The sequence below is a fragment of the Mirounga leonina genome, unplaced genomic scaffold, assembly GCF_011800145.1.
Source record: "Mirounga leonina isolate KUSES-001 unplaced genomic scaffold, KU_Mleo_1.0 Mir_172, whole genome shotgun sequence".
In the NCBI taxonomy this organism is placed as follows: Eukaryota; Metazoa; Chordata; class Mammalia; order Carnivora; family Phocidae; genus Mirounga; species Mirounga leonina.
This window is the reverse complement of record NW_023270442.1, coordinates 14,815,376-14,834,445: the sequence shown is the minus strand read 5'-3', so window position 1 is coordinate 14,834,445 and position 19,070 is coordinate 14,815,376. Positions and strand designations below refer to the sequence as shown.

At 44.9% G+C, this 19,070-nt stretch overlaps 1 protein-coding gene across 1 annotated transcript in view; it reads right to left on the bottom strand.

Moving 5' to 3' along the window:
* The window catches only part of CLIC6 (chloride intracellular channel 6), a 40,281-nt gene that overhangs the window by 14,341 nt on the left and 6,870 nt on the right, over nucleotides 1-19,070 (bottom strand). The gene's annotated exons all lie outside the window — the stretch shown is intronic.

Genomic DNA, 19,070 nt, shown 5'->3' with positions numbered 1-19,070 from the left:
CCCCAGGCCCTAGGCAAACTGGAACAGCTGGTCACCATACCATCTGCCCAGATGAGAGCCTTATTTTTTTAGGGGAGGAAAAACATAATAAATGTCCTCCTAGATGACCTAGAAGCAGGGCTTTGCTCCTCCCTAACCAGAACATCAGCATAGATTAGTGTAACGACCGATCAGATTAGGTAGCTGATACCTTGAGTGCTCAGAACTATCCGGCGCCCTGGAAGAGCGGACAATAAACAGAGGGTGAGGTCTGCAGGGGTCCAGGAGGGAGGTAGGAATTACGACCAGCCTGGCAAATGCCCCAAGTTATGCAGCACCAGCTAATAAAAGAACAGCCTTTCCCTTCCTAGCGGCTAGGGGAGCCCTTGGAAAAGAAAAGCAGTTAAAAATCAGTGGTGGGGTTCGGGTGGCAAACTTACCCCAGAATCACCCAACTCTGGGTGTGATGGATGCTCTAGACCAAAGGGAACCACAGACCCTGGAACCCAGAACCATGGGCCAGGAACCAGGATCTCCAAGGCCACAATTTCTCTCGAATCCTCCCTATTACCCCTGGGATTAAAAGGAACAGCAAGAACATCCATCCCAGTCAAGTAGGAAAACTTTCCGGATATACCCTACATCAGAAGCCGCTGGGGAGAAAATCTGCCTCACGGGAATTTGGAGTTGATAGATCAGTACTGATTAGGAAGTGTTACCTTAGAATTTATCTCCCATCTGTCAATCCAACAAGAAGACACATAATTAGATGCATCTTCTCAAAATAATTCACCTGAGTCCTTAAGAGGATCATAGATCTCAGTTCTTTTACAAGTGTCATTGAGAATAGAAGGGCTATGTTGTAAAACAGTGATGATGAGGACAACTAAGAATTAGCATTTACACTCCACCACTCATTGTTCTAAACACTTCACTTATATCAACTCAGTCCTGACAGCAACCCTATTAGATGTAGGTACTATTACCAGCTCCATTTATAGGTGAGAAAACTAAGACACAGAGAGGGAGAGTAACTTGCCCAAGGTCACCCAGCGGGACTTGAACCCAGGAATCAGCCAGAGTCCATTCTCTTCATCCTACTCTGGACACCGGCTTATGTTTAAATGGAACTCCAGCAAGGTCCTTCCTCAGAGTAAAGGTCTGCCTCTTGGTTTTACCACCATCTCTTTTCAGTAAGGATTGGAGGTGGCTTGGGGAATCCGTAATTATAATAAAATGCATATTACAAGCAGATGCAAAGGACAAACAGTGGTTGGGACAGAAAATGGAGCTGGGTTAAGGCTACCAAAAATGCATGCCCTGTGTGCTGGGGCAGGGATAGAGGCAGAGGGGAGAAGACATTTGACAATCCTGGGAACATCTTGGCGGCCAAGTGGGCTGCAGGCCGGGGGGCGGAGGGGGTGCCCTCTGGCCATGTGCTACATATTCTGTTCCCTCTCTAAGAAACTTTTGCTAGAACTCGAGGTGACAATGAGTTTGACATTGCGCCCCCATCCCCACAGCTGGAATACAAACAGTCCTTCTGCCCAATCAACACCAGAACCCCCCTACCGCATCCAGGGCTGCCATCTGTCGGCAGAAACTAGGGAGTGCTGCAAAGCCATGCACCTTAGCAGATGATCCCGCCTCATCTTCCAGCAGGGCAGGCAAGGCCAAAGTGCTCCTTGAAAAGATCCTGTCGATTACATTGGAATCCACTCCATCACAGACCATGTAGCATGCCCCATGCCATATGGCCAAAAGAGTTTGGATCTGGAATTTTCTTAAGGCAGATAACAACCAAATGCCTGATCTTGGCCATGAGCCGCCTTCATTAAAAACCTGCAGAGGACCCTAAGCACGAAGCAAGACCATTTCCTGCTGCAGCCCAAGGACATTCAGACTTGCTCTTCTCACTGGAGAATCTGAGAAGGCGTGGGTTAAGGACCAGGAGGACAACCTCAGAAGCAGACAGGAAAGTACCCACCAACCAACTTTCCAAGTAGGTCTACTCTTGACCACAACTTGCTCTGGCCATGGCCCAGGGCAATGATGACAGAGGGTGAAGCATAAACTCTAAGATGACTTACTGGTGCACATGGACAGAATAATGGCCCCTCGGGGACGCCCACATGCTATGTTACCTTCCGGGGCGGAAAGAGCTCTGCCAGTGTGATCAAGGCTGTGGTTTCACGATGGACAAGTGATCCTGGATTACCAGGTGGGCCCAATCTGATTACATGGGTCCTTGCAAGATATGGTATGTGACTGGTCTGCAAAGATTTAACAAGGGAACAATGGTCAGAGAGATGAACGCTGCTGGCTTTGAAGATGGAGGAAAGGGGCCATGAACCAAGGATGCAGGTGGTCTCTAGCAGCCAGGAAAGGCAGAGACCTAGATTCTCCCCAGAGTCTCCAGAAAGAGACAGAGGCCGGCTCGTGCCTTAGTTTTGGCCCAGGGAGACTCAGGTCAAGCTTCTGACCAGTGAAACTCAAGATAATAAATTTGAGTTGTTTGAAATCACCAAGTTTGGGGTAATTGGTTACAACACCAATAGGAACGAATACAGTTAACTGTTCCTTCTGAGAATGCTAAACCTCTTTTCAAGACAGTTCAGTGAATCAGACAAATAATCAGTCATGGAGAGGGACAAATCCTGAAGCATTGGCACTCGGCCTATTCCTAGAAACTTCCTGCATGGAGCCACCCTCTCATCTGCCAGGGATTTGTGTGATGGCCACGGGCGCAAGGAGGATAAGTACGGCTACCATCTGAAGAAGGCCCATGTTGAACCCACTAACAGCCAAGCCAAGACCACAGCTCCTCTCTATGGACTTATGAGACAATAGTGCTTTGACCTGAATGGTGGGGAATCTTGCTTGTTCCTCCATGTCACCTTTGGGGTCACAGCTTATGATGAACCAGCCCCAAGGTAGTTTTCCACTGGGACTCACCCGGCTATATTCTTTGCCCAATTTTTTATTTGGTAAGACCCAAATTGAGGATCATCCGGCCAAAAATCTAACTGGTCACAGTCACAAATCATCATATCTAGAGGATGACGGGTCCCCCAAGGACATTTTGCCTCTTATAATCTCGGTTCCTTACTGTAGTTTGTAGAACCTGCCTTTTCAAAAGGCCTTCGGAGCATCAAGCTGTAGAACAACTTCAAGAGGCTGATGGCGCCCCCTAGTGGTTCTGAGATGCACCTTCAGACTTCCCACCTTCACTTTTACCACATCCATCCCTAAGTTCTGGGGGACAATGTCACAAGTTCGTTTTTTAGCCCCTGTAGGGGGCTTTACCTTCCCGATTTGCCAGGGACTCAGAGGTTTCCTGCTACCTAGATTTTCGATTTTTAAAACCAGTAAAGTCCTGGATAAACTACAATGCACTGGTCTCCCTGCCCTTGGACTCCCTCTTAGACCCCACGTTAAAACCAACAAAGAGGGCATTGTCTCTCTGTCCTAGGCACTGGGCAAACACAACTGGGACCCGAACAGTATGGCTTTAAAAAGGCCTCTTGATTTGAGATCAGCAGCTGAATTGTGCGTACTTTGCTCATGTTAGGAAAATAGCAATTTATGACTCGTAAATTATTTCTCAATTCTCACTGAAGAACAATGGAAAGAGGAGGGAGGAAGCACAGTGGGTGGGAGAGCAGGGTCACATTTGCTGGGCAGAACAGAACATGAAAAAAAATCTAATTATCTCCAGAAGCGTCCAGATTCAGCTTTCTCAACTTGCTCAGAATTCTGTAGCTCTTTTGCAAAAGTCATTAGAAATCTGTAGCTTCCTGAAAAACAAAAGAGGTACTTGTTTTCTCTTTATTTTTCTTTGTAATGTTTATAAGTTTTAAGGAAGCCAAAGACCTAGAACCATCTATTTACAAAGAAGAAAGTTCACTGCCTCAAAGACACTCAGGTTGGTTTCAATGACCAACAAATCAAAGTTGTATTGATTGGGACAGGGAAGGGGACTAGGAATTACATAGTACTTTTTGTTCAGATTAAACTAGCCAATTAATCAGAAATATCGTAAGGGTTACCGAGGGAATTCTTGAAAGACAGTTTAGGATGAATGTGGATTTTAGGATGCTTTCCTTTTAATATTTGGCAGAAACCAGAAGCTTTGTGGTTACCTTTTCAGGTGGAAGGCAAAGATCACCTGGGCTGTATGATTTGTGAGATCTGGAAGAGCCCACCTAGCCAAATATGCCCATATCAGCCTTCCACGAAAGCCTACATCTCAGAGAATCATCTAGAAAAAAAGCCACAGTCTGTTAAGATAAGTGGTCGCGGTTACTCTTCTCTTCCCCGGGAGGACACGGGCCCCAGCAACCGCCAACCTTCCCACAAATTGACACTGTCCATTTTCTCGTACACAACACAAAAATGTCCACTTTGATGATCCTTTCTGCACTTTCCTACAGGTGTTTGCTCCAGTGGCAAAACCAGATCAACACTCTTGTCTCGTCTTATTAAATGTCATTTTGTAAAGTTATGCTTGTCAGATCGCCTTCCAAAAGTTTCGAGGCACTTTTGAGAAGCCATATTCATTACCACAGCTATAGTCCTGAAGGATATTCAAAATTTCAAATTAAGTCATTTGGTATACTATCATGGAATATTACTCAGCCATAAAAGAGTGTAATCTTGCCATTTGCGACAACGTGGATGGACCCAGAGGGTATGATGCTAAGCGAAATAAGTTAGAGAAAGACAAATACCATTTGATTTCACTTATGGGTAGAATCTAAAAGACAAAACGAATGAACAAACAAACAAAACTGACTTTTAAATATAGGGAACTAGTGGGCGAAACAGGTGAAGGGGATGAAGAGGTACAAACTTCCAGTTATGAAATAAATAAGTCACAGAGATGAAAAGCCCAGTGTGGGGAATATAGTCAATAATATTGTAATAAGGTATGGGGACAGGTGGTGACTACACAGCGTGGCGAGCATTGCATAATGTATAGACTTGTCGAATCACTGTGTTGTGCACCTGACACTAATATAACATTGGACATCAATTATACTTAAATAATTTTAAAAAAAAATCTGGTATACTGAAAAACAGCAACCGAGGGTACCAAGTAGGACAAACAGAACAGAGCCATTTCTAGGCATTAGTTAATCAGTGTCTCCTGCAGTTGTCTTGCCTAATGGAATAATGGATTATCCCTGAATGGCTTTTGCACTGCAACAAGAATAGCAAAAAAATGAACAGCTCCCAGCACAAAACACAACTTCTCGTGAAGGAGACAGGTGATTACATAACACACTATGGGACCCCAGACCAGATCAATGGTATAATGGGATGGTATTTTTACTTAAATGCAAATTTAGTAAACTTTGTCCTGTATCTTCCTGGTTAACAAGAAACCTGAGCCACATCAACTTGCTAATTTTCCCTGACTCACCCTGTTTTCCCACTGAGATCTGAAGGTAAGCCTGCATTACTAAACAGAAATCCCAGGCTTCACAAGCTTTGGACTCAAACCAGCCTATCATTTTGCATCGGTTAAAGGAGACAGAAGAATCAACCAGGAGGTCACAAAATCCTATCAGGTATAAGTTAGGAAGGGTTGGCATTAAGCTTCAAAAGCAAGAAAATCAGAGTCAGAATAAAAAAAAAAGTGCATTTAGTAAAATGACAAAATGCTACAGGAACTATGCTTGGGAAGGTAACAGCTCCAGTTGTAACAATTAGATTTTATTTTGCATTTCCTGGCAGGCTCTGATGAGCTCCATACAAGTTCAGGGGTTCCTAGGTCATGGATAATAAATGTGTTGAACTTTGAAGTTTTTTGTCAGTGAGCAGAGACACACAGTACCGATCTACAGATGTTCATAATTTAAATGGGGAGACCTGGGGGCTCCAGACATTACAGAATTATCTGGAGGCTTTATTAGTCCCTAGGACTATATTCTATGCCCTGGCCTGACCCACACAACAGGGAAGGCAGGTGGCCTAAGGCCAGGGGGATCAGCTGCTCTCCAGACAAGGAGAAATACCAACGGGCTGGCCACGGCTGAGGCTAACGCCCTGGCTTTATTGTAAGGAAGTCTTTTCTGTGCCACATGCTTTTTTTGGCAAATATTGTAACTCCCTCCCCACCCTCACCCCTGGGAAAAGAGAAGGAGGGGCCTATTCTATTTCAGGATACCCTAACCCTGACTCTTTAGCTCAAAAAAGACAGTGAGCCAGAGATCAGCTTCCCAGAGCTGTCCACAAACCAGTCAAGGAGCAAACCCTTCCAAGGCTCCTGTTTTAAAAGGGGCAGTTACGGTAAGCGGCCAGGAAACCAATGTCCCTAATTTGTTGCAAATCATACTGTGGCCTCCGAAACCCAGTGTCGGGGTGATGAGTCACTTCATCGGCCCAATGGAGACAGACACAAGAGGAGAGGCTGGGGTTTTCTGAAGATGTTCGCTTATTGTCCTAAATCCAAACTAGGCAAGTCCAGTTCCTTAAGAATTGCTGTATTTCGGAGCACCTGGGTGACTCAGTCGGTTAAGCGTCTGCCTTTGGCTCAGGTCATGATCCCAGCGTCCTGGGATCGAGCCCCTCATCGGGCTCCCTGCTCGGCGGGGAGTCTGCTTCTCCTTCTCCCCTCTCCACCAGTTCATGCCCTCTCAATCTCTCTCTCTCAAATAAACAAATAAAATCTTAAAAAATAAAAAAAAGAATTGCTGTATTTCGGTTTTATGTTGAGGGCCAAAGTAAGGCTTGGGAAACTGGACTTCAGAAAGGGAGGCAACAAAATACTCCTATTTGCATAGAATAACTTGCAAATATTGCACTCTAGGGTGTCTGTAGCTCATTAACTACACAGAAGAAGACAGGTGCCCTCCCTTTCAGGAAGAATACGGAGTGGGAAGATGATCTGGCTGTGATATGGCGGATGCCACCCATCAACCAGAAGTCGATCCTAGGCCCCTGGATATCCAGGCATGTTCCACCCTCACCCATCATAAGCTTGAGCAGGATCAGAGTAGCCCCTCGCCCTGCTCCAGCCCCCAGGTCTGTCCTTTGGGAGCAAACAAGGGTCCAGATGCCCCCGCTGGAACCCCAAACAAGCTCCCATGATCCATTTATAGGAAAGAAGGGGACAGTCTTCTGTAGGAAGAAGGACGCAGAAGCTTCTCTCACCCCGTGACCACAGAGCCAGAATCAGGGTGGCTGCTCAAAGGGGATATGGGCATCTGTTCAGAGGGTGGGGGGAGACCAAGGAGCATCATTTTACACTGCACTGCAGGTGAATCAAAAATCAAAAAGCACTAGGGAAACACCGCAGCCAACAAATGGACTGGTCTAAAAGCTTTTGCCAAACCCAGGGAAGTGAACCCAAAAGAAAAATCTCTAGTAGCCACAACCCCCAGAGAAGGCCGTGGACGGCCACATAGCACAGCAGTTATGGACACATTCACACTCCATACTCTATGCTTGGGGTTTAGTGCCCCTGGAGTGGTGCCAACCAACTCTAGGGGACACCAACATCAATCCCCTCCCCAGACAGTTCTCAGAAAAAGGTAGCAGAACTTCAGACCCCTCAATGCACCAAATGAGAAGCTTGCAAGTGCACCTTCCATAGAAGAAAATGAGCCAGAAATGAGGATTGGCAGAAAAAGATCATACAAAACGACACTCAGAATGGACGGTGCAATGCAAGGCATGTGCTTTGAAACATAAAGACCTCGGAATCGCTCTCTGGTTTTATTTTGCATCCACCTCCCAATCCCCAAAGGAAAACCATTCCTCTTCAGTGAAATCCTTGCTAACACCAATTAATTTGGCCTTCCCTGCAGATAGCCGCCTTCCTTGCAACACATGTGTGTTGGGTTGTGTGCTGAGTACTGACAACTTCTTCCCAAGAGTGTGTCTGACCGTGACCACTAGAGGGGCGGGAAACCAAAGTGGAGGTGGAGAATCCAGAAATGGACACATCTCCAAAGGCAAGCGAAACAAAGGCAAAAATGAACTATTGGGACTTCATCAAGATAAAACGCTTCTGCACAGCAAAGGGAAGAGTCAACAAAACCAAATGACAACCGACAGAATGGGAGAAGATATTTGCAAATGTCTTATCAGATAAAAGGCTAGTATCCAAAATCTATAAAGCACTTATCAAACTCCACACCCAAAGAACAAATAATCCAATCAAGAAATGGGCAGAATACGTGAACAGACATTTCATCAAAGAAGACATACAAATGGCCAACAGACACATGAAAAAATGCTCCACGTCACTCAGCATCAGGGAAATACAAATCAAGACCACAATGAGATACCACCTCATACCAGTCAGAATGGCTAAAATTAACAAGTCAGGAAGTGACAGATGTTGGTTGAGGATGCGGGGAAAGGGGAACCCTCCTACACTGTTGGTGGGAATGCAAGCTGGGCGGCCTCTCTGGAAAACAGTATGAAGGTTCCTCAAAAAAGTTAAAAATAGAACTACCCTATGACCCAGCAATTGTACTACTAGGTATTTACCCCAAAGATACAAATGTAGTGATCCGAAGGGGCATCTGCACCCCAATGTTTATAGCAGCAATGTCCACAATAGCCAAACTATGGAAAGAGCCGAGATGTCCATCGACAGATGGATAAAGAAGATGTCATATATATATAAATGAAATATTACGCAGCCATCAAAAGAATGAAATCCTGCCATTTGCAATGACATGGATAGAACTTGAGGGTATTATGCTGAGCAAAGTAAGTCAATCAGAGAAAGACAATTATCATATGATTTCACTCATGTGGAATTTAGGAAACAAAACAGAGGAGCATAGGAGAAGGGAGGGAAAAATAAAACAAGATGAAATCAGAGTGGGAGACAAACCATAAAAGACTCTTTAACTCTAGTAAACAAACTGAGGGTTGCTGGAGGGGCAGGGGTGGGGGGCTGGGGTAACTGGGCGATGCGCATTGGGGGGGGCACATGATGGAATGATCATTGGGTGTTATATACAACTGATGAATTACTGAACTCTACCTCTGAAACTAATAATACACTATATGTTAATTGAATTTAAATTAAAAAACAAAAATTAAAATAAATACATAAATACATAAAAGTGCCCCAAGTTATCAGAAAGAAAGGTCCTATGGCAATAAAAGCCGATGCCTTATTTTCAGGCCCCTGGGTAGGCTCTCACTTGTTGCTGAAATAATCTACACAGAAACAGAGGAGCATTCGGGGGATTAAAGGTGGGGAAGGATTTGCTGGGTCTTAGGTCTGGGACCCAAAGTGGGCTACATGCCCCAGCTTGCCCAGCTCACCCTTGAGCACCATCTAAACTGGACCTGCTCTGGTTCCCTGGACTCCATTTCTCTCCCAGTCCACACTAACTGCCCAGGACCCCGGGCATAGCAACCCTCCAACTCTTGCCAGAAGAAGAGGGACCCGCGAGGGGATTGATGTCACACTGGCTTGCCCGTCAGTCTGTTCAGTAAAGGAAAGATCTACTCGACAAAGGCTCAATGGTAAAAATGGCACCAAACACTGTGTGCCCTCAACTAGAAAACACAAAACCCCCTTCCAAAAGGTAAAGTTGCAGGAAAAAAAATAGAGGAAGATTTTCTTTTATGGAATTTGCAATGCTTAATGCTTGCTGAGCCAATGAATGAACACAGGAGTCGATCCATAGATCAGTGATCCCCCAAACACACTGACAGTGCGAACAGAAGCATTCGGTGTCTTTAACTTGTCAACACATCCTCAAGGTCTAGGGGACAGTGACAATGGGGCGAGAAGAGAGGCCCAACAGGGTAGGGTCAGCTTCTGGAGTGTTGCTTGCTTGACTCCTACTCCTGACCTAGTTCTGGATACCCATTGTGGAGAGAACATTCTGGAATTCCACCTACAATGGCTAGTGTGTGAGAAATTCGGAGCTCTAACCTCATTTCACACATTATTCTCGAGGAATGAGTTGAATAATTTCAGGGGGATTTTTAACTCTTTCCATTTTTATTCAGATGCTATGGCGCAGGAAGTCACAACTTAATAATACTCTACAAACCTTGAATAGCTCATCAACCTAATTCGTCAGAATAAGGAATGCCACAGGCTTGTAGTCCTGAAAATCTGGATTACACGTTTAAAAAAAAAAATTCATTACTGAAATAGGAGTCACCAATTCCTTTTAGGGGGAAGGACATTCTTAAAAAGGAAACTTCATTCCTGGGAAAGACGATGTGAGTTGAATTGATATATTGACTGATTTTCCCATGGAAACAATGATACAACAGATTATTTTCTTTGCCAAGAACTAATGGAACAACTTCTACAGAAATGCCCAACCAACCACAGAATTGGGGAAGGAGTATCCTAGGAAAGGTAAAGTATTCTAAAAGATATATAAACCCCTTCAGTGGGCGACGGAGATGACATGAGGGAAAACCAACAGAAATGCGACAGAGAGAGTACCAGTCCCTAATGCACTAAGCTCTTGCCTCATTTCCCCATTTCTGTAAGGTGCAAGGGAAGTAGGAACGCTGCTTTTGTTGGGGGAGATTCTGACCCTGCAGCCATCAGAAATCTGATACCCCAGCTCCAATGCTGGAATTCCTATTTTCTTTTTTTTTTTTTTAAGATTTTTATTTATTTATTTGAGAGAGAGAATGAGATAGAGAGAGCATGAGAGGGGGGAGGGTCAGAGGGAGAAGCAGACTCCCTGCCGAGCAAGGAGCCCGATGCGGAACTCGATCCCGGGACTCCAGGATCATGACCTGAGCCGAAGGCAGTCGCTTAACCAACTGAGCCACCCAGGCGCCCTGGAATTCCTGTTTTCGAGCCTCCCTTCAACTAAGGGAAACCAGTCTTACTGCATCTCAGTCACAAGACAAGCCCTTTATGGAGGCCCGACGATTTTGTTGCCTGCACACTCCGTGCAAGCTTTTCTCAGCTCAGCATCACCACCTCCCGTCTTCCTGTATGGCGTGTGCCAGCAAAGGAGAATCCGCACTGGTCCTTCCCCCACCTCTTGGTGCAGGATGGAGCCATGCAGCGTGGGGCGGGGGAGCAGGCCACCTGCAGATGGGAGGGAGGAGGGCCCACGGGGAGTGGAGCAGAAAGCCGGACCGTGCCCTGCTGGAATCCTGTTATCACCACTGATTACAGTGCCAAGGTAACTGCCAAGGTCAATAGAAAGGGCTGTATCGGCAGCTTTCAGGCAAGAGGCCAATGACTGCGATGATCCCAGCTGTATCATTGCCATGACTGCTGCGTAGTAGAGACCATCTGCAAGGCTTCTGGTCTTTAACTTTTCCCAAGGCCGATGGACGGGAAACCAGCCCTCCGGCCCATTGTCTTGTCTCGTGCCTTCCCTCTTCTGCCATCTAGCGGAGCAGCAAGATGATCAGCGAGGACAGCGACAATCCACAAACCCTAGGACAGAAGGAAGGTTCCTTGGAGAGCAGGAGTCCAACAGAGAGATACTCTCTTTCCCCACACCTCTGAGGACTGAAGAGAAAGACCGTTATGCCCCCCGTTTTCAGATCTTTGTTGGTAGTTTATTTTTATACCAGCATATGACACAAAGATTATGTGTCCCACTTCTTGTAAGCCTTTCAAGGAAAAAGGTATCATAAGTGCAGCAAAGCCTAGTTTAGAAAAGAAAAATTGAGTGGTTTTTTTTTCTTAAATAAATACAAGCCTGCACTATTGATAACGCTTTCAAGATTGACTTTGCCCATCCAATGGTTTAGGCTGTCCGTCCCCAGTGGAGTGGAGAAATGGGCCCGTTGTCTGTACTTTATTAATATATTGTGTTTATGGGGACGCCTGGGTGGCTCAGTCGGTTAAGTGTCTGCCTTCGGCTCAGGTCATGATCCCAAGATCCTGGGATCGAGTCCCACATCGGGCTCCCTGCTCCGTGGGGAGCCTGCTTCTCCCTCTGCCTCTGTCTCTCTCTCTGTCTCTCATGAATAAATAAATAAAATCTTTAAAAATATATATATATTGTGTTTATGAAGTCCCTCACTCCAGGCCACACACACACACACACACACACGCACACATGCACACTATATATATATATGCGCTCTATTTTGAAACATGCTTCTCACTCTTCCATATAATTTGAACTTAAGAACAATTTAAGTCATCGTTATACCTACTACATCCTGAGAAATATACTTTAGATCTTAAAACTTTGAAACATAGATCTGAACTTTTCAAAAAAATATTCATCCTGAATACATTCCCAAGTATGTATAGTATTTATTCTTTCCAACCGTCATGACAATCAATGTATTATTAGATGGATTAGGTGGTTGACCACCCCCTGACCCACATAGCTTAATCACCGAATCAAACTGCTCTTAGCTTTAAATTCTGGCCAAAGGCTTAGTTGTGTTAGTATTCATCGTCACAGTAGGTGAAATCAAGTCATAAGAAGTACACAGATGAACAAAATGGAACTTACTACTTATCCTCATATATGAATTATGCTTTAAAAACTCCAGGGCTATTTTAATCCTTATTTAATAATATGGCCTGATACCAACTTAAGCTTTTACACGGACATGAAAAGCTTATTTCCTTGTAAAATTCTCGAAAGGAATTATTACAACAAAGGAACATCTTGTTCTGGAAAGCCTGCTTAATAATGCAGTCTGTTTTTATATACCCTGGTGGTTTGCGTTCTTGAAAGGCTGAGAATATTCCAGTCCCTATAGTGACCGCAGAGGGGAAAAATGTATGCAGCAAACAGACGAGCCAGCCACAGGGAGCCTTCCTTTCATTTGTATTGCCCACTCCTGGACTGGCCTTAAACCCTTCCGTCCCTCTCACCATGCCCTGTCTTTTGACCCACCCAGATTAGAAGAGACATAAGCCATACCTCCCAGTTACCTACTGCCAAGTAACAAATTACCCCAAATGTAGTAAGGGGTGCTGCTTTTTTATGTCTCGTGATTTCATCAGTCAGGAATCAGGACAAGGCCTTCCACTAGGTGACCCTTCTGTTCCACGTGGCATTGACAAAGGTCCCTCAGTGGTGTTCAGCTGGTGAATGGGCCCATCTGAGGGGTCCAAGGCAACTTCACGCACTTGTCTAGGGTCTCGGCAGCATGGCTAGAAGGCTGGGCTCAGCTAGGCTCATCAGATGGAGCACCTACACGTAGCCCCTCCAGCTGGTGGCCTTAAGAGGGTCAGTGAACAAGGCAGAGCTGCATAGCTTTTTATAGTGAAAACCACACAGCATCACTCCCACCATATTCTACTGGTGACCAGGCAGTCACGGGGGGTCTGGCCAGATTCGGAGGGAAGAGAGAGACTCAGACCCCATTTCTCAATGGGAGGAGGGTCAAAGAACTTACAGCCACCTTTAACCCACCACATGACGATGGGATGTCAGGGTGTGCCGAAATGCTCCAATCGTCTGTTTATAGATCCAGTTCTTTACTAACTTGAGCTGGTTTAAGAAAATTTTAGCAGTGCCTCAAAGCAGTGGAGTTATGTTTTTTATATCCAGTGATGGGCAGAGCGATATCTCCGCAATATTTTCTACAGCAAATATCAATATCTGGAGAGTGACAGAGCAATCTTATTTTATTGCTGATGTTTAGGACGCAGGGTCATAATATATTGCTTAAAGTGGCAGTTAACAAAAAAACGTGCCGCTCATATCTGATGTGTTAATACTTCTGAGTTTTCTTAAGCATCGAATTCTCTGCAGAGTTAAATGACACAAAGAAGCCATTGAGTTGCAACCCAAAACTCCATCCAGTCTGACCATGTATGGGAACAGAGTCAAAGGCATCCCCGCCTGGAGCTCAAACAAAGGGAAGAAAGTTGGGGTGGAGAATAAGTCGGTCCAAGAGTCTTCGAACTCATTGCCTCCTTGACCCCAAGGCACCCAAAAAAAGTGTTAATTTCCCTCATTTAGGAAGAAAGCCCCGTGTCCCTGGATCTCCAAACCAATAACACTTTTATTCTGCATGGCCTTTAAAGCACGTGAGGTCTGTGATGTGCGGAGTGTGTCAGACATGCCTGTGGCTGTTGTCCGAAGGGCCCCATCAGAACCCCCACAGTGAGCTCCTGCCCTCAGTCCTCTTCCCCCCACCCACTGGGGCCGGGCGGGGGGCACTCAGGGGGCACTGCTGGGGGTGCATAAGGAGGCTCTTCCTACTAGACCGCAGCATCCTAAGCCCCCCAGGAAGGTTAGAAAAACACAAAGATAAAGCCTTGGGCAGAATGGGTCCGGGTTTTCTCCTCCCACAGTGGCTGGCCACCCCTCCAGGGGAGAGCCCTCCTGGCCAGAAAGCAGAATCACACAGCTTTGTGAAAGGGGACCCAAGTCTCTTGTGACTCTGGAACCGCTCTGAACCCCCACACTCGGAAACAAAAGGGGGCGCCGGGGCGAGTCTCTACTTAATTGGCACAGTGTCTCTTCTCCTTCATAAGAAAAAATGGCTGCTGGGTGCCTGGGTGGCTCAGCTGGTTAAGCGACTGCCTTCGGCTCAGGTCATGATCCCGGAGTCCCGGGATTGAGTCCCGCATCGTGTCCGCATTGGGCTCGCTGATCGGCGGGGAGTCTGCTTCTCTCTCTGACCCTACCCCCTCTTGTGCTCTCTCTCTCACTCTCTCTCTCAAATAAATAAATAATATCTTTTAAAAAAAAGAAGAAGAAGAAGAAGAAGAAGAAGAAATGGCTGCTTCGTAGAGATGACAGAGAAATGACTCTAGAAAGGGTACATGGAGTGGCCCAGATCTCAGCTCGAGGCCCTCCTTGCCCGTGTGTTGTAATTACGGTAATTATATGGTATTGACATTTGCTGTGGTAAATGCAGCAGAGATGCCGCTCTGCCCATCACTGGATAAAAAACATAACTCCACTGCTTTGAGGCACTGCTAAAATTTTCTTAAACCAGCTCAAGTTAGTAAAGAACTGGATCTATAAACAGACGATTGAAGCATTTTGGCACACCCTGACATCCCATCGTCATGTGGTGGGTTAAAGGTGGCTGTAAGTTCTTTGACCCTCCTCCCATTGAGAAATGGGGTCTGAGTCTCTCTCTTCCCTCCGAATCTGGCCAGACCCCCCGTGACTGCCTGGTCACCAGTAGAATATGGTAAGAGTGAGTGATGCTGTGTGGTTTTCACTATAAAAAGCTATGCAGCTCTGCCTTGTTCACTGACCCTCTTAAGGCCACCAGCTGGAGGGGCTACGTGTAGGTGCTCCATCTGATGAGCCTAGCTGAGCCCAGCCTTCTAGCCATGCTGCCGAGACCCTAGACAAGTGCGTGAAGTTGCCTTGGACCCCTCAGATGGGCCCATCCATCAGCTGAACACCACTCAGTGACCTCTGTCTCTCTCCCCCATTTTTTATTCTTCTACTATATTCCTTACTACAGTCTCTGCCATAGAAACAGAAAACCAAAGACGATTTGCAACATGCTCAGACCTTTAACAGCTGTTCAGTTACTGTGCTCAGACACAAGCCAAGGTCTGTGAATGCAATGTGATGACGTGTGAGGCATTACTAACTTAGATGGAAAGAATTTATGAGATTATAAAATTTACATTCTGCAAAATACATCATTAAAAACTGACCACCCAATTCTTTTTACCTGATGCGGTAGGCATGCTTGTACATTGCTCATTCACTTTCCCATCCATCGTATATGGCACAATCTTCCAAAGGGAAGGGACTGCAGCAGAAGGCCAGAGCCCAGGCTATCAGAGATCTAGAGGCCAAATCCCCTCCCCCCTTTAAGGCTCACTGCACAGCCTGCCATCGTGCACCCCCCACCTATTCTAGCACCCCCACCCCCGTGCTCCCCATGCACTCTAGCCATTTCCTTCTGGATCACTCTGTAGGCTGAAAGCTCTAGGAAAGCAGGGGCTGTGTTCATCACTGTTTGTCACTGTTGTACCCCAGCCCCAAGCACAATGTCTGATACTTGGCAGCCACTTGGGTTCAAAACATCGCTCAGGAGTTTGGAAGACTGAAATGAAGCTTTTACTTCTCCCCACAGCAAAAGACTCAACGTTCATGTGGCCAACCAAGCCCAAAAGGGAGAAGAAACAGTGAGTTGAGGGTAGAGTCCATAAACCTAGTAAAAATCTGGAATTAGAGACTATTTCTAATCTGATGATTTCTTACACACACATATCATATTAGACTCACCCTTGCAGACTGAATAAGTATATATCAACTGTTGCCCATAGAACTATCCCCTGAGAAGCTGCCGAAGTATCTCTCCAAATGATCTTTGGTATTTGAGTATTTCAGTTACCCTTCCACTAATTAAATATAAACTCTGGGTAGTCTTCCACAATTCACTGGATGTCTACAATAGGATTTGTCATCATTCTCTATAAATTTTGGTCGATTCTTTCAACAGATGAGGGCACAAGTAGAACATCTGGCTAAGAGACAACCTCAGAAGCAATATTTTTATATCACTGCACCACATATGGTTACTTTTCACCATAGTTTTAATTTGTGGGACTCAAGTTCATCCCAATAGATGGCACACCAAGATCAAAGTGATATATCTTACCTGTTCAGATGGAGCAGAGTGGCATGAAATGATCCTGCTATCTATATATTTTAAACCTTGTTTTGAGTAGGAATTCTTACGATGTAAGAAAGAATGTAACTCTCCAAGGGCACGCGCTTGATAAAAATGTTACCTGCTAATTAAAAAGGAAAGGAGAAAGGCAAGACTTGAAATACCTAATCCCTCAGGACTCAAGAAGTTATAGAATATAAAGTAAAACAGAGCATTTAAGATTCTAGTAAACGAAGCTTGAGATTCTAAGAGCTCTGTCACAGCCTATGTTTTGTTTTCCCGTGCATCAATTCCAAGAAGTTACTAAGACTAAAAGGATAAATTACTCCAGTACAAATAGTCAAAATAGTCCCATAAAAATATATGCAACCCACATGACAGACAATGGCCTAATTTCCTTAATATAAAAATCAGGGAGAATAAGGCCAAACGTAGATTTGAAAAATGGGCAAAGGACATAAGCAAGTTGCTCATGGAAAAAAGATACCAAAAGTTGTTAGATCTATAAAAGTAAACTCAGTCTCACACACACCAAAAGAGATGTGAATTAAATGACAAGGGGCATCATTTTTCACCTCTCAGCTTCAAAAAGTCTGAGAAAACTCTGAGTGGGGAAGGTTGGGGAAATCAACATGGCCTCCATACTGTGTCAGGGGGACATTATGTGGTGGAACCTCTGAAGAGGAAATTTGGTAAAGGTTATCAAAATCTTAAACAGGCATATCCTTTCCCATAGCAATGTCATTTCTAAGGACTGAGCTTCCATATGTGATTACACATCTGTTTGAGGGATATTCACTACAGCATGGTTTAACACCCAAAAGAGGAAACCACCTAAACATCCACCTGTAGGAGACTGACTATAGAGTATACCCATCACTAGAAAACTGTGAAATTTTTAACAAGAATTTGATAGAGCTACAGGTACCAATAGGGAATGATTTCTAAGATATACTATTAAATAAAGAAAGCAAGATGTAACCCAGTGTATTTCCAGTGTATTACTTTATATGAAAAAAAAAAAAAAAGGTGGGTGTGGTATTTTAAAAAAATATGTCCACAAATCCTTTGACTTTCCCTTTAAAAGGTGGAGTTTAATTTCGATCTCCTTGAGTATTGGACTTAGTGAATAAGACAGAAGTGACAGTGTGTGGTTTCTTCTCTCTTGGATCTGTGCTCTGGGGAAAGCCAGATGTCATGTTGTGAGCACACCAAAGCAGCCCAGGGAGAGAGCCCCAAGTGGTAAAGAACTGAACCTCTTGCCAACAGACATGTGAGTCAGCCACATTAAAAGTGGACCCCCACCACCACCCTAACCAGTCCTTCAGATGAGACCACAGCCCTGCCAACATCTCGATTGCAACCTCATGAGACAGAACTACCCAACCAAGCTGATCCCAAATTCCTAACACAGAGAAACTGTGAATAACAAATGTTTGTTGTTTTAGAGTGCTAAGTCTTAGAGTAATTTACTACACAGTGTTAGATAACTAATACAGTGAGAATATTTACATGTAAGCTTGCATATGCACAGAATATCTCTGGAAAGATATGCAGTGGCTGTCTCCAGGAAGAAAAACTGAGAGGCTGGATGGACCTCAGGGGCAGAAAAAGACTTCCTTTTCATTGCATTGCATTGCATTGTATCTTTTTATATTTATAATCTCTATTTTACTTCAATCTCACCTAAATCAAGATCAGGGACTGCACAGAAAAATAACATTTCCAACAACATGTATAAGATGTGTAGTGTCTTAAATATTTTTCACTGTGATAGACACTGCTGATTCTTTCCTCAATAGTCATTCCCCTTCTTCCTTGCTAAATAAAACTCCAATTTTGTGCCAGCAGCAATGTATCTAGTCCCAGGTCATGAATCAAAGGAGGTTTAAGCCATGGGTCAGCAAACCTTGTCTTAAAGGGCCCAACAATAAATATTTTAGGTTTGCAGACTCCAGCTGAAAATGGAATTGGATATTGTCTCCCTATGGGGAGGAGAATGGGTTGCCAGAAGACATGTTGACGTCTTTAGAAGTTGTCTATATTGTGAAGAAAGAATCTTCCCCCACCCCCAACTATGCCCAAATACAAAACCTAGTTTATGAATCAGCATTCTGTCAGGAAAAAAAAAAAGCAGACATTAATGATGGAAAAGGAGTTTAGGAGATTTAAACATCCACCTCCCCAACTCTCAGAGAAAACTTGTCTTTGCTGAATCTCACAGGATCTCAGAGAGTGGCTAGAGCAAAGGAAACCTATTTTCAAAAATCTTGAAGAATATGTACTAGGGACTCTCAGAGGGTCCCACTCTCTGTGTCTCCCCAAATACAATCAAATTGATAACAATTTAGTGACCATCACTGTATCTGCGGGTCCTTCTGCTATATACTCCTACAGCCTCCTACTCACCTTCGCTCCCTCCTCCCCTTCCTGCCAGCATTAAGCAGGTGCCTACTATGTGCCAGACCCTGGCTGGGGGTTGGGAGGGCAATGGTGGGCAAATCTTTGCAGTCCCTGCTACCACACGCTTTCAGTGCTCAGTCTCCGTCCTCTGC